At 36.3% G+C, this 15,363-nt stretch overlaps 1 long non-coding RNA gene across 1 annotated transcript in view; it reads left to right on the top strand.

Moving 5' to 3' along the window:
• Positions 1-15,363, top strand: part of LOC141423898 (uncharacterized) — a 50,410-nt gene that overhangs the window by 13,809 nt on the left and 21,238 nt on the right. The window contains exon 2 of the long non-coding RNA XR_012448661.1: positions 8,041-8,116. This is a non-coding gene — a long non-coding RNA (uncharacterized lncRNA). The remainder of the gene's footprint in view (positions 1-8,040; positions 8,117-15,363) is intronic.

Consider the following 15,363-nt stretch of genomic DNA (forward strand, 5'->3'; position numbering starts at 1 on the left):
CAGACATGTGGCCTTGGAAGCTGATAGGTATTGTATTTGTTTCCTGTGGCTTCTGTAACAAATTATAACAACCTTGGAGGCTTAAAATAACAAATTTGCTATCTTATATTCAGGGTGTCAGAAGTCCAATAGGGATTTCACTGGAATAAAACTCAAGATCTTGGTAGGATTTGTTCATTCCAAAGGCTCTCTAGAGCCTCTCTCAGAAAATTTGGGGATTTTTCTCCCCTTTTCCACTTTTTAAAAGCTGTCAAATTCCTTGCTTCATGACCCTCTTCAATCTTCAAAGCTAGCAATGGTCATTTAAGTCTTTCTCATATCACATCACTCTGACACTTTTATGCCTCTTTTTTCTCATTTGAACATTTTCAAAGGAAGAATTCCAAATGGCCAAAAAACACATGAAAAAATGCTCACCATCCCTGGCCATAAAGGAAATACAAATCAGAACCACACTAAGATTCCACCTCACTCCTGTCAGAATAGCTATCATCAAGAACACCAAAAACAATAAATGTTGGTGAGTCTGTGGGGAAAAAGGAACCTTCATACACTGCTGGTGGGAATGTAAGCTAGTACAACCACTTTGGAAAACAATATGGAGGCTTCATAAAAAATTAAACCTAGATCTGCCATATGATCCAGCAATACCACTCCTAGGGATATACCTGAAGGAATGCAACTCAGGTTTTTCCAAAGGCACCTGCACATCCATGGTTATTGAAGCACTGTTCACAATAGCCAAACTATGGAAACAGCCAAGATGTCCCACTACCAACAAATGAATTAAGAAAATGTGGTATTTATACACAATGGAATTTTATTCAGCCACAAAGAAGAATGAAATTTTGTCATTTCAAGTAAATGGATGGAACAGAGAACCATCTTAAGTGAAGTTAGCCAGGCTCAGAAGGTCAAAAATCACATTTTCTCCCTCATATGTGGATTGTAGCCCTAAAACAAATGTAGCAATATTTTTGGACATGGGTCACATACTAAGGGGAGAATGCACACAGGAGGAATACGGAAAAAGAAGGAAACTTAAAACTTGAACGTGGTTGATGTGCTCACCACGTAGAGGAGTGAATATAGCAATCTTAAACTGGGAAAGGCCACTATGGGAAGAGGACTAAGAAGTAGTGAAGAGGTCTGGTAGAGATGAGCCAATGTGGGTTGTAATACACATGTGCACAGAAGCAATGCTAGCTTTGTATTGCTATCTTTATCTCAAACTAACAAAACTATGTCTTTCTTATTATCATCTCTTATATTTTCTCTTCAACAAAATTGGAGAATGAGAGAGCAGAACAGGTTCTGCCCTGAAGCTTGGAAGGAGTGGAGGGAGATGGCCCAAAACAATGTATACACATGTGAGTAAATGTAAAAACAATAAAAATAAAATTTTAAAAAAAACCTTTGTGATTACATTGGGTCTTCCTGTGCAATTGAGTGTAATCAAGGATAATTTCCTTGTTTTGTAGTCAACTGAATATTAAACTTAATTCCATCTGCAACCTTAATTTCCTATGCCATGCTTTATGAAGTAGTCACCAGTTCTGGGAATTAGAATATGAACATCCTTGGTGGGGAGCATTATTCTTCCTACCTCAGTGTGTCAGTGAACTGGGAAGGTCAATACATAGTTCCAGGGCTTTTTAAGTCTGCAATTCCTGAGAAATTACTGGATTAAACTTGTCTCTAAAGATGAAGACTAAATAACAAAAGTTAGAAGAGTACAAATAGCCAGCTCAAATTATAAAGCAGTTACTCTTTGAAGAGAAGGCAATGCTTTGTTTCCAATAGTTCACATCCTTCAGTACAATGATTTCACTTTAGAAATTCAGTCTAAAAGTAATGAGAGTGAAGATTTGTGAATGAATGTATTTTAGTGCAGTAATACTGGAAATAAACTAGATTTCCAACAATAGGAGATTGTTTAAACACAACATGGCACCATCCATATGATTGCATTTTGTACATCTATAAAGTATCATTTTTGAAAAAGAAATCTTATTCACAGCTATTACTGAATCTTTTTTAACTCTCCCCTCCCTATGTTTCTTCCTGTTTCTGTTTTTGCCTTGACCTAGTATTCATCAACTTAGAAAAACTGAATAACTACTAAATGTGCCTGTGGTAAGTGATAGAATATACTATTAAGCATTTTGGACTATGGTTTTATGGAGCTTGACACAAGTAACTATGCCTAGTGAATATTTTGAAAGAGGTAGTGTTAAGGTGCACAAGGAGTAAGCAGGCAGAATCTGCCTGGCTGGGATCCTTTCAAAACACAAAGACTTCAACTACTAGGCTAAATCCTACTGTCCTATCCTTACCAGGCCCTCATTCAACACTGGATCCAGGTGCTACATGGGCAGAGCTTATACTTTAGAATCCAAAAGTGTCCTAAGGAATCATTTTTCTTAACTTTATTCCTCTATTTTATGACCCCTGACCTTTTTTAACTTTTCACCTGCATCCAATAAATGTTATCTTATAGTTTATATCACTTATAGACTACCTTAAAGTCTTTTTGGGAACAAGGTAGGATAAATCAATTAACATTTGAAAATTTTATGAACTACACCCATGAGATCAATGTGTCTTCAGCAAATGGGTTGGAAGATATCATTATATGTTTCTTCACAACTTGCTCTTGGTTCTTTACCTGTTGCTTTTAATTTCATCTCTTCCTGATACAGAATGGCTTTTAATTCAGTTGGGGTATGAAATTTTGCCCTAGCAATCTTCATGAATCCTTTGACTTCTGTATGGATTTATTTCTCATTAGAATGAAAAATATTGCCTTCCTATTTTTCAGACTATCACAAAATAGATTTGGTCTTATTCTAAGAGCAATTGAAAGTCACATTAAAATATTTTACTTAGAATGATATTGACAAACATTTTGTGCATTCATTGATATGTTTTGGGGACCAAATAAGACAACATAAGAAGCTAATGGTATAGTCTAGTAAGACTATAATGGTTTTGACAAGAATCATGGTATTAATAGACATTGATAGAAATACACAAAATTATTATACTAAGAAAATCACATTGGTGGAAGTTGATGATGTGTTGGAGATGAGAAATGAGAGGAAAGAGATGCCAACTTTCTAGTTTGGTATCTATATAAATTGTGTGCACATACATTCACAAACCCACCAAGGAGCTCAAGAAAACAAAGGCTTTATAATTGATGGATCCACCATTCATAGAGCAGAGTAAGGATTCTAAATAATTTTTCTTGCTGTCATTAAATACATTCAATAAAACTCCAGTTACCCTATGTGTATATTTGTATAAGAACATATATATATATTATATTATATATATTATAATACATATAATATATATAAAATGTAGGAATTAGTTCTAGAATTAGAAAAATATGAGAAAATACATGAATTTATTTTTAAAAGAACATAGACAGCTGCATACATTCTTGCAATTCGTCTACTGGAGATTATGAAATATTTGTACATATAGTAAAATTTATCAAAATGCAGATATACTTCTGCATTTGTTTGTTATTGCCTCTTTAACAAATTACTACAAACTTATCAGTTTAAGGAGCACATATTTATTATTTTATGGTTTGGGAAGTTAGCAATCCAACATAGGTCTCACTGGATATCTGAAAGACTCTATTCCTTCCTGGAAGCTCTGTGGTAGAATCCACTTGCTGGCCCCAAATTCCAGTGACCACGTGTATTCCTTGGTATATGACCCTTGCTTTCATATTCAAACTCAGCTTTATCACATCTTTCAGACCTTTCTTCCATTGTTGCAATTCTCTGCTTCAGCCAGAAAAGTCTCCATTTTTAAGGACTTAGGTGGTTAGGCTGGGCCTCAGCACAATCCAGACAATCTCCTCTTCTCAAGGTCCTTTACCTTAAGCACTTCTGCAATATCCCTTTTTCCATATAAGGAAACACATTTGAAGATTCTGGAGATTGGAATAGGGATATCTTTAAGAAACCATTATTCTCCTTGTCTGTTCACCTTCACGAACATAGGCTTTAAATAACATATTTTTTTAACCTTATTCCTTCTCAGTTGCTCTATAATTATTTAATACAGGACTTGTAAAATACATGTAAAGTAACTAGCACTGCATAAAATTTTTTAAAAATCTCCTATTCCTAACTGCCAATTTCAAAGTTTGACAACTCTCTGTATTTCTCCTTCCCAAAGTAATAATTTGTTCAGGACTTTGTCTTCTGAGAATGGCTCTTTTTACAAACCATTTCAGGTTACTTAAGCAACCAAGTTTGTTTTGGAGAACTTCTCAATTTTGTTTTTCTGAATTAGAAAGTATCACCAAATAATGCAAGAAGCCACCAAGTATAGGAAGACCCAAAGTGTCAGAGAAGTCTGAAATCCAAATGTCCAATGCCCCAAAAAAGAGAGCTTTTTTAATTATTTGAAAAAAAAATAATTAAAAAAAATCCTAAATAGTGACTGGAAAATCCTCTGAGGAAATGGCCAATGTTTGTCTGAGGAAAGGTAGAGAGAAAATGGAAGGGCTTCCAACAAAGGGTCTTTGCTGTGTCATATATGGGCTCCACTGAATCTTTTAAAGGTGTAGAGCTAGAACATTAAAAACCACTTTTTTCCTGTGGGCACTTATTTTCAGTCTGATTGCAATTATTTTGTCAGCATGCCAATGGGCACAGGTGCTGCCAGAGTCAATCTCTGCCGTATTTTTCTGTCACAGGTCATATTTCTTTAAAATTGGTCCCCAAAATTGCAGGACCCTCTTTGATAGTTTTGGTGGTGTTTTCCAATATAAATTTTAAAAGCTACCACAAAACAACAACTCCTCTTACTCCCTTACTTTTTCATTTGTAAAATACTGTAACCATTTAAGTACTCCAGCATTATCTACTTCATCTACAAGCCAGGTTTTTAAAATAAATTTTTATTAGGATATATTTATTGTACAGGAGGGGAACAATTCTGATTGGACTTATATTATACATGATTTACTGCCCCCATTGTCTCTCCCCTTCAACACCCTCTGCACCCCAATTAAAGCAATTGCAAGAGGTTTCATATAGGTACATGAAGTACAACAACCATATACCATCACCTTAATCTCCTTCCTTCACCCTCCCCCTCCACTAATAACCCACACACACTGTACATTTTTACAGTCTTGGTTTTTGTTATTAATATTTAAGTTGATGTTCAAAAAGGTGTCTCAATGTATGCTCACCTGTATGTGCTGTGCTTTGGTCTGTACGACCCCTTCCATTACTCTCCCTCACCCCTTTACCTCTTGCCCCCCATTTTTCAACAGCTTTCAATACACATCCTTATATCCTCTATCTTCACATCTTATGTTATGCTATATTACTGATGGTGCTCTATCATTCTCTTTTCCTGAGTTCCACAGAGTAGTTCCACTATTGCAAACATGTTCTACATCTGAGTTTGTATATGATCATCTTGCTTTTCTGTATATGTTTATCTTTGGATCTATCTTCCATGTATGAGAGAAAACATGCAGCTTTTATGTTTATGATTCTGGCTAAAGTCACTTAACATAATGTCTTCCAATTGCATGCATTTACCATCAAACCATATGTCATTACTCCTTGTGGCTGAGTAATACTCCATTGTGTGTGTGTGTGTGTGTGTGTGTGTGTGTGTGTGTGTATGTGTGTGTTTCAGAGCTTGGCTATTGTTAATACTACAGCCAGATTTTTAATGAGGCAGCTGGCTCAGTCTCTCACTCAATAAGAGAATGAACAAAGCTTGCTCAAAAACTAGCATTTTGAATTTGATGGTTAATTCTTTCAGGGAAGCTACAGTAGCGCAGTAAGGAGAACCATCTATTGTAATAATGAGTAAACAGAGTAGGTCAGGTTTTCTGGCCTCTGAATAAAATTAGAAGCCACTTCCAGCTGAGTGTGCTCTTCAGGGATGTGTCTCATCTCATTTTCTGGAAAATCCATGACACATAATGAAAATGGTGGTACCTTCTTATTCTATCTTCTTTTCAAATGATTCCCATGCAGATGTTAAATCCTGAAAGGCAGACATTTCTACAGCCCAAGATGTAAAGGTTTGTGGAATATGGAGAAATAAGAGGAACTGGAAGAGTGCCAATCCCAAAACTTATTCCTTTCCCTCATGCTTTAGCACACCAGATGTTGGTCTGATTCTGACTCAGACCCTGATAAATAAGTTTCAATTAAAGGCAGATGATCACTTTCCTAATATCATAACAGACTAACCAGGCAGATCAAACATAAACTATTGAAATGTAGCAGGTTGTATGAAAATCCAATCTTCAAGACAAAAAAAGAAAAAAACTACTAAGCCTACCCTACTTGCAGTTTTTCACATGGTAATAAATAATTATATCATACTTCATTTTCTGAGCCTAAAATCTAAGAGCCTTCCATTATACCTTTCTTTTTCCACATCTAATTTATTATTAAATATTTTTGTCCCAAATTCTTCTTGTTTCAGAAACAATAGGAATCAGAATCATTCAGACACGCAGTATGCCTTTATTTTGTAGGGCAGGGCAGATGGTACCACAGGTGTTAGCTCCCTGATAACAATGGTAATAAAAGAACTCAAATAATAGAAGTTACTTATCCATAAGCAGCAAGATAAAAACAATTATCTAAATAAGCATACTTAGAGTGGCAACCAGCATAGTCCATAGAACACAGAGTTGCTAGGAGAAAAATACATGGTAGCCAACAAGTTTACTTCTCAATTTCCATATTCAAATAAGAAAATAAAAGAAGAATTGGAGCTGTGGTTCAAACAGTAGAGCACAGGTCTAGCAAGCATGAAACTTTGAGTTCAAATCCCAGTACTGCCCCCAAAAGAGTAATAGAGTTATATGCATGTATAGAAATGATCAAAATGAAAACTTTGAATAATTAATATATTAATAAAATAAGATAACTAAATAAAAGGAAAGGGAAGATGAGAGTGTTGGAGACAGTCATTTTGATGAAAACTCATCATCCTTTGTCTAGATTTTGACTATTAGCTCATATTTAGCCTAAGAACCCACTGGCTGAAGAGGACCAGTCTCTAATAAGGACTCTGTAACATTATACACTGATTATGAATACCTTCATCCTCACTCAAAGAAGCCTATTACCATTTAGTTTGCTAACTGAACATTAGTGAAAATGAATGTTAAGCAGATTTAACAGATATCAGTTAATATTTATACCTAAAGAATCAAATGTTATAATAGTCATTCTGTTATGGTAGGAATTTATGGAGTCAGGAGTTTGTTTTGAGTACAGTAGACCCATGAACATCTCAGTGATCATTGTCTAAGTCACTTAATGAATGATGACAAACTTAATAATTGATAGTTTGAAATTTTTGTTTCTAAGCCTGTAAGGTAAGAGCTAGCATGGGGGACAGCTAGTTGGAAGTCTCTGAAACTTCCTTCCCCTCCATCTCCAACTAAGAAAGTTTAGTGAAAAAAAATAACAGTTCACACTGGAGTGAATGGCAGGGATTAATGCCATCATTAAGAACTGAACAGTTTTCTGGGTGGTATTCTACACCACATATCACCTTAAAGCACTAGTGTAACATATAAAAACACCTTGACATATAAGAATGAATTATGTCAAATTGTTCTTTATACTCATACCTACAATTGCTACTGTTCTGCTAGTTGTGGTTTCCTTAGCAGAGCAGATTAAAATGGCTTCAGTAACCTGATATATGACTTGGTAATAGCAAATGAGATCTTCATTCCAATCAGGAGGGAGGACCAAAGGCAGTTTGCATTCATGTGCGATGTACAACATTAGACACTTAAAGTCTTATCATTGTCTATGCTAACTTTTGATCTCTGTATAATATAGTTCTAAGGATCCTACACTGCTTGAAATTGCTTTTGTCCATTTTGTGCAGATATAATAAGATATCACAACCTGGGTACTTCATAAAGACATAAATTTATTCCCTTAATTCTGGAGGCTGTGAAGTTGAAGATCAAGTCACTGGTATCTAATGAGGGTTTTCTGGTTTTATTCTCAGATGGCAGAAGACAGCAGAGCACCTGTCAGAAAACTATGAGAAAGAGAATCAACTCCTGCAAGCCTTTTTTATTGTGGTATTAATCTATCAATAAGATCATAGCCTTCATGACATAAATCTCCCATCAGGCTCCTTCTCTTAACACTGTTGAATTAGGAATTAAATTTCTAACACATGAATGTGAAGGGTCTCCTTCAGACTGTAGAAGACATCCAGCAGAAAATTACATTAGTCCATATATCTATAACATCATGCTAGTGAGACTAGATGAGCAATATATGGTAAAAATATTGGGAATCTTACTAAGACATATGTGCTCCAGATGGTGGGAAATAAACCTCATGAAGATTCAGAGCCCTTTTATATCAGTGAACTTTTAAGGGATCAGCAATCAGAAACATACCAGGACATCACCAGAGGAAAGACAAATTGCTACATTTCAAAAATCTCATGACTGAAAAATAAGCATAATGATTATTTGGATTCTTTAAGTTCTGAAGCCAGCATATTTCACTCTGAAGAATATTCCTATGACCACTTATGAGTAACACAGATAGCTGCTAACTTTGGGTTCAGACCAAGAAAGCCTTCTGATGTAGATTTTAGCTGTGAAATAAGCATCCCTACTGATGGGCCTAAATAACCTGGCAGACCCAGACCCAGATCCAGCAGTATTAAAAATATCTGTAATGCAAGATGTTCTTTGGTATTTATGATAAGGGTCAGTAGCAGAATCATAACGTTGAACCCTGGGGTGTTCAGGAGGAAAACTATGCTAGGGTTTCACCATTTAAAAAATACCTCTGGCATGCTACTAGGCCTTGGGAGACATGATAAATGTCATAGGATTTGAAATGGCAACATATATAGGTTACTTGTGCTGATGGCCTTTTCCATGCCAGTTTCCAAATGTACCTCTTCCATCTTATAATGAATTGCTGTTGGACTCAAACTTTTGACTTGATGAGTTTGAGATCAACCAGCTCATGGTGGTCATTCTGGCTTCACAGTCACTCATGTTCCATGATTAGTTGCTCTGCCTCTCCCAAAGCCTCTCTCTCTCTCTCTCTCTCTCTCTCTCTCTCTCTCTCTCTGTGTGTGTGTGTGTGTGTGTGTGTGTGTGTGTGTCTGTGTGTGTCTGTGTGTGTGTGTGAGAGTGTGTGTGTGAAGTAGGCTCAGGTTTCTGTTGCTCCTGCATTGTACACTGGCATTTCCTCTACTTGACTCTGCTTCCCTCAGTACCTCACTGATGGGGTTCTGGTGAGCTCACCCCACTGAACTCTTTGAAAATGTGCTTGGGATCTATTTCCTAGGGCAGCTAACCTAAGATAAATACAGGTCACATGATTACTCATAAAAAAGAGGTCATGAAAATACAGGATCTTTACTTATCAAACCAAAACTTGTGCAATGTTCTGGGCCCCATTAAAGGTGTCTGAAAATTTTTGGTAAAATATCTAGAAAAAAACATCAAATGACAGCAGTTTATGAGTTAGAATATTTAAACAGAGTACATTAGGGTTATGTAGATCATGATAGCTGTCTTTTGATCATTGAAATATGAACATATGGTAGAAGGATTGGGGTTTTTCTTTACATATCATTCATTAATATAGATCTAAGATCAATGAATAAAAGATACAGAGCAGATTTCAACTGAATATTAGAAGAAACAATGCCTGATAATTAAAAGCTTTCCAAAAATTGAATGAACTGCTTTGAATAAGAGTGAGTGTCCTTTACACTGAAGGTGTATGCTGCTATAATAAAAATACTAGGTAGCTAATAATCCATAAGAATATCTTTTTTACAGTCCTAGGAAGTCTAAGACCAAGGCACTGGCAGATTCACGTGTAGTGAGGGTCATCTTTCTCATTTAAAGATGGCGCATTCTAGCTCTATCCATACATTTAAAAGGAGCAAGGTGAATCTCTGTGGCCTTTTATATGGGCACTGACTTCATTCTTAAGGACCCTGTCCTAATCACCTTCCAAAGGCTATACCTTCTCATATCAACCTGCCAGGTGGGATAGAATTTCAACATATAAATTTGGGGATAGGGAAACAAATATTCCTTTCATGTCAGTGTACAAGAAAAAGATTCATGATCATTTTTGTGGACATAGTATCATAAACTAAATGAACTATGATGCATGTCTTAGTTTTCCATTACTCTATAACAGTTTACAACAAAATTATCAGCTTGAAAAAAATGCAAATTTATTATCTTACAGTTTCAGTGGATCAGAAGTCTTGACATGTTTTGGCTAGGTCTCTTCAGTTTGAAAACAAGGTGGCAGCCATGTTGGGAAGGTCTCATTTGCCTTCATGTTCCTCATGGTGCTTGGAACCCTCTCCCATGCTCACTTAGGTTGGGGACAAAGTGTGCAAAGTTTCCTGCAACTTTTTATCAGAAGTTCCCCTCTTCTTGTTGGATAGGGGTCATTCTAAATTATTAGTTTCTTGCCACATGGCCCTTATAAATGTACTTCCATTTTCATGATTTAAATCTCTTTCAGGAAGGGTCTAGAACTTTCAAGGGCTAACGTGATCCAGACAACTCAATTGATTTGTAACTTCTTCATAGGAGCGTTATTCCATCATATTCACAGGTTTTGTACATACTCAATTACAGAGAATTATAAAAATAGCATACATACCAGGGGACAGGAATCCTGTGGGTTATCTCAGAAATCTACCTACTCCAAAACACTTTCCTCCTGTACATTTCTAGCATTCAAGTCACAATGACCATCCAGGGATGATCACTAAATTGAAGGTCTCCTGGGATAATGATAAGTATTTTTTGACACAAATCAGCCCCAGTATTGGATAAGAGGAAACCATGTCCAGGTCAATGATGCTTTTGAGTTTCTTTGGGAGGCTGGAGTGGTGTCTGAATGTTCAGAGTAATATCCACATTACTCCAACTTTACCCAGACACCTCAGAATCCTCATAGATCTGGTGAAGAAGTGGATTTCCAGGGATTTCTGAACTCTACATTAAAAAACAAACAAACAAACAAACAGAAAACAATTGAAAAACACCCAGGACAGTGTCTGGAACTAGTAGATACACATTTCTGTGAACAGACTAGAAGTTTTCTGGGTTTAGACATGAAGAGGTCCAATTCTCCTCATTCATTCTTTATATCAGGTTTCAGCTTTTCACTGGGAAACTGGAGGGTTAGTATTTTTCATCAGAATTACAATAGTTGCTAAACTGAGACCCCTTTTGAAGAGGAGAACAAGAGATTTACTGGGCAGGAGTTTAGAGGTGGAAAGCCACATACTGTAAGAATCTGGCTACAAATGCCTCTAGGCCCCAAAGGAGGTGATTCAAGGGTAATTATCTGTCACTCTCAATGGCCCATCCTAAACTGCTCTCATTGTATGTCACTGCTGCCTCCCATGACTAAGCCCCTCCAAACCAGACTGAAAAGAATTTACTTGGCTCCACCAAGGTGAGAAACTGGGAGAAATGCTGGCTTTCCTGACATTTTGGCTTCCAGTTCCTGTATCATTGGCTCTGAGAGAGATGAGCCAAGCAAATCTTTATCTTTGTTCATTGAGCTGTTCACCTCATCCTTGAGCAGAAACCAAGCAACATTTGAAATAAGGATGTACTGTTGGGCAGACCCTGAACATTGAGCCATGCTTTGTACAGAAATTCTATGCACAAAGGTTCTGCATAAAATTATTGACAGAGGAACTTTGATCTAAACCAATATTCTAATAGAATCAATGCATGTTATTTTCAAGGATAAGAAAGTTATTAATGGTAGGTAGAGGAAAATGGCAGATTTTAGACACATAATACATCCCTTTGTCTCCATGAAGCAGAAATAAAACCTGAGGTTTGTGGGTACAATGATATGTGAGCAAATTAGTAAACTAGGGGAAGACACTAGTGAAGAGACTAAATAGATAATAGCTAGAGAAAATATTAAAAATTAAATCTATAAAAGACACTAAGAAGATTCTTTGCTTGGTGGAACCCAGAACAGCCTCACAGAAGAAGGACTAAATCTGCTCCATCCCTTCCACATGTGGGAGTGAACTACTTGCACTAAAAGCATTGGGAAAACCAGCCTATCATCATAAATACAACTGCCCACAAGATTCAGAATCTCCAATATCTGGCTCTCAACTGGTAGACTGCAAAAGCCACTTGCTGTGGCTCTGTTCTGAGACAAAGAACAGGTGCACATGGAAATGAGCAGGCCCAAAGGACTTCTCTCCAATTTGCAACAATGCTGAAAGCACTGTGTAACTCAGTGTGCATTTATGAACATATCTGCCCAGTAGAGTCAATGACTCTCATGCTTGGCTCTGGAAGTCACTCAGCAACAGTAGCTCCATCCTGAGGACTTCTACTTCACACACTGGGAATTGCTCCACCAATCCCAGGTAGAGTAGCCCAACCTCTGGGAATTGGTGCCTCTGCACAAGATCTGCATTGCATCACTCTAGTAGTTGCCCTTAGTCCAGAGTCTTAACTGACCATGGAACACACCACACCTAGATTGTATCCAGAGGCAAATTCCAGGCAGTCTGGAGCCCAGAGGGGATAAGTGAGTAAACACAACAGGAGAACTGCCAAAAGTATACTGAGTACCAAATATTAGTGAACATTCACTCTACTGAATGGGTCCAGCAGGTATACACTCTTTTCCTCAACAAGGAAGAAAGACTGATTTTTAATTTTTCTATTTCTCTTTTACCAATTTTTCTATTAGTGGTTTATTCTACTTCCCCTTTTAAATTTTTTTATTTTGAACTTTATTTGTAATTCTATTTTATTTTTGCCATGCTGGAGTTTGAACTCAGTACCTCCACCTTGAACCACTCCTCCAGCCCTTTTTTGTGTTGGTATTTTTCAAGATAGAGTCTTGGAAACTATTTATGTGGGCTGACTTTGAACAGCAATTCTCCTGATCTCTGCCTCCTGAGTAGCTAGGATTACAGGTGTGAGCTGCCAGCACCTGGCAGTAATTCTTAATTTTTCTATCCCTTGGCAATCCTGAACTATAGAATCATTCTCCACAATAATTTATTTATATTCCTGCACACCATTACTCTCTCTACCTTCAGCTCACACACTTCACACTCCCTTTTCCTCATCTTCCCTATTCCTTAGTTCTTCCCTCAACCCCACCTCATTTTACTACCTAATCTCTAATTTTCACACAAATAATATTTTTCCTAACCCCTACTGTACCATATAGAGTGCTAGTCCTTTTCATATGCAACATGATCAATAGTATAAATGATGTTGTGAATGGTTTCTTACTTCATGTAAATATCTGGTTTGGTATCTGTGAGTTTCTTATTTCTGAGTTATTACTCCCAGCCAGGGGAGAGAAATGGTACATCAACCCTGCCACTTTCAAGTCCTGACAGAACATAGAGAATAAGTCAACTGAAAGACTTGAGGTGATTAAAACCAATTCCTTAACTTCAGAAGAGCAAGTCTCAATGCAGAAACATAAGAATATGAAAAAAACAAGACACCATGAAACCACAAAATGTCAACAATCACAAGTATGAATAATAGTGAAATTGATGAAATTTCAAATACCAAACTCAAAAAATAACGATAAGAATGATCAACAAGATGAAAAAGGACATGTATAAATACCTCAATGAACTCAAAGAGTTCATAAATAGCTAAATGAATTCAAAGAGAATACAAAAACACAGCTCACCAAAATTAGGGGATAATATTAGACATGAAAGGGAAAGTTAATAAAGGTACAGAAATTCTGAAAAAAAAATCAAACTGAAGTTCCAGAAATGCAAAGTAAAACAAACAGTTGAAAGCCTCTCCAGCAGATTGGACCAATGAAAGACAGAATATCAGGGCTTAAAGACCAGACAGACATAATAGAAAAATCAGGTGAACAGAACATGCAAGAACTCTGAACTTCGATAAAAGTCCAAACCTAAGAAACATGGGTTTAGAAGGAGAAGCAAGCTTGAGGCACAGGAAGTATATTCAACAAAGTAAGTTCAGAAAACTTCCCAAATCTTGAGAAAGAGATTCCTATCCAGGTACAGGAAGTCTTTACAACTCAAAATAGACAAGGCCAGACTAGAACCTCTTCACCTCATATTATAGTTAAAACATTAAGTGTGAAGAACAAGAAAAGAATATTGAATGCTGTAAGGAAGAAGCAAAAAGTCACTAACAAAGTAAGACTCATCAGAAGAGCAGTAGATTTCTCAACAGAAACCTTAAAAGCAAGGTGGGTATGGAACATTGTATTTCAAGTTCCGAAAGAAAATAAATAGCAACATAGGTTTCTCTACCCAGAAAAGCTATCATTAATAATTGAAGGAGAAATAAAAACCTTCTGTGATAAACAAAACAATAGAGCAAATTTTGACCACCAAACCAGTACTGCAGAACATACTCAAAGGAATTATACACTCTAAAGAAGAAGACAAATGCAACCATGGAAATGTGGGGAAAAATAAATCTCACCAGATGAGTAGACAAAAAAATGAAAAGTAAGGTAGACTCAACACCACAAAAACAACAAAATGGCAGGGATTACATATTGCTTATTAGTAACTCTGAATGTCAATGGTCTCAATTCTCCAATCAAAAGGTGCAGACTGGTAATCCAAAATAGAAAGCAAGACCAAAACTGTTGTGCTTATAAGAAATGTACCTCACTGACAAAGATAAACACAAGCTTAAAGTAAAAGGATGGAAAAGATTTTAAAAGCAAATGCATCAAGAAAAGAAGAAGGAGTAGCCATCCCCATTGCTGACAAATCAAACTTCAAACCTAAATGAGTCAGATGAGACAAAGAAGGTCATTGCATAATGATAAAGGCAATAATTCATCAGAAGGATTTAACTATTGCAGACATATATGCACTGAATGTCAGTGCACCCAAATTGATAAAGCAAACACTATTAGACATAAAAGCTCAAACAAACACCAACACAATAACAGTGGGCAACTTTAACACTCCACTTTCACAATAGATAGATAATCCAGAGAAAAAATCAACAAGAAAACTTCAGAACTAATTAACAATATACATCAAATAACATAAAAATATCTACAGAATATTCCACCCAACAGTCAGAGAATACACATTTTTCTCAGCAGCTCATGGAACTTTCTCCAAAATGTATCATATTGTAGGACATAAAACAAGCCTTAACAGATACAAGAAAATTGAAATAACTTTCTGCATTTTTTTAGACCACAATGATATAAAATAAGAACTCAATAACAAGAGAAACTACAGAAAATTTTCTAACATGTGAGGACTAAATAATTTACTTTTGAATGACCAGTGACT

Source organism: Castor canadensis, chromosome 6 (genome assembly GCF_047511655.1).
Source record: "Castor canadensis chromosome 6, mCasCan1.hap1v2, whole genome shotgun sequence".
In the NCBI taxonomy this organism is placed as follows: Eukaryota; Metazoa; Chordata; class Mammalia; order Rodentia; family Castoridae; genus Castor; species Castor canadensis.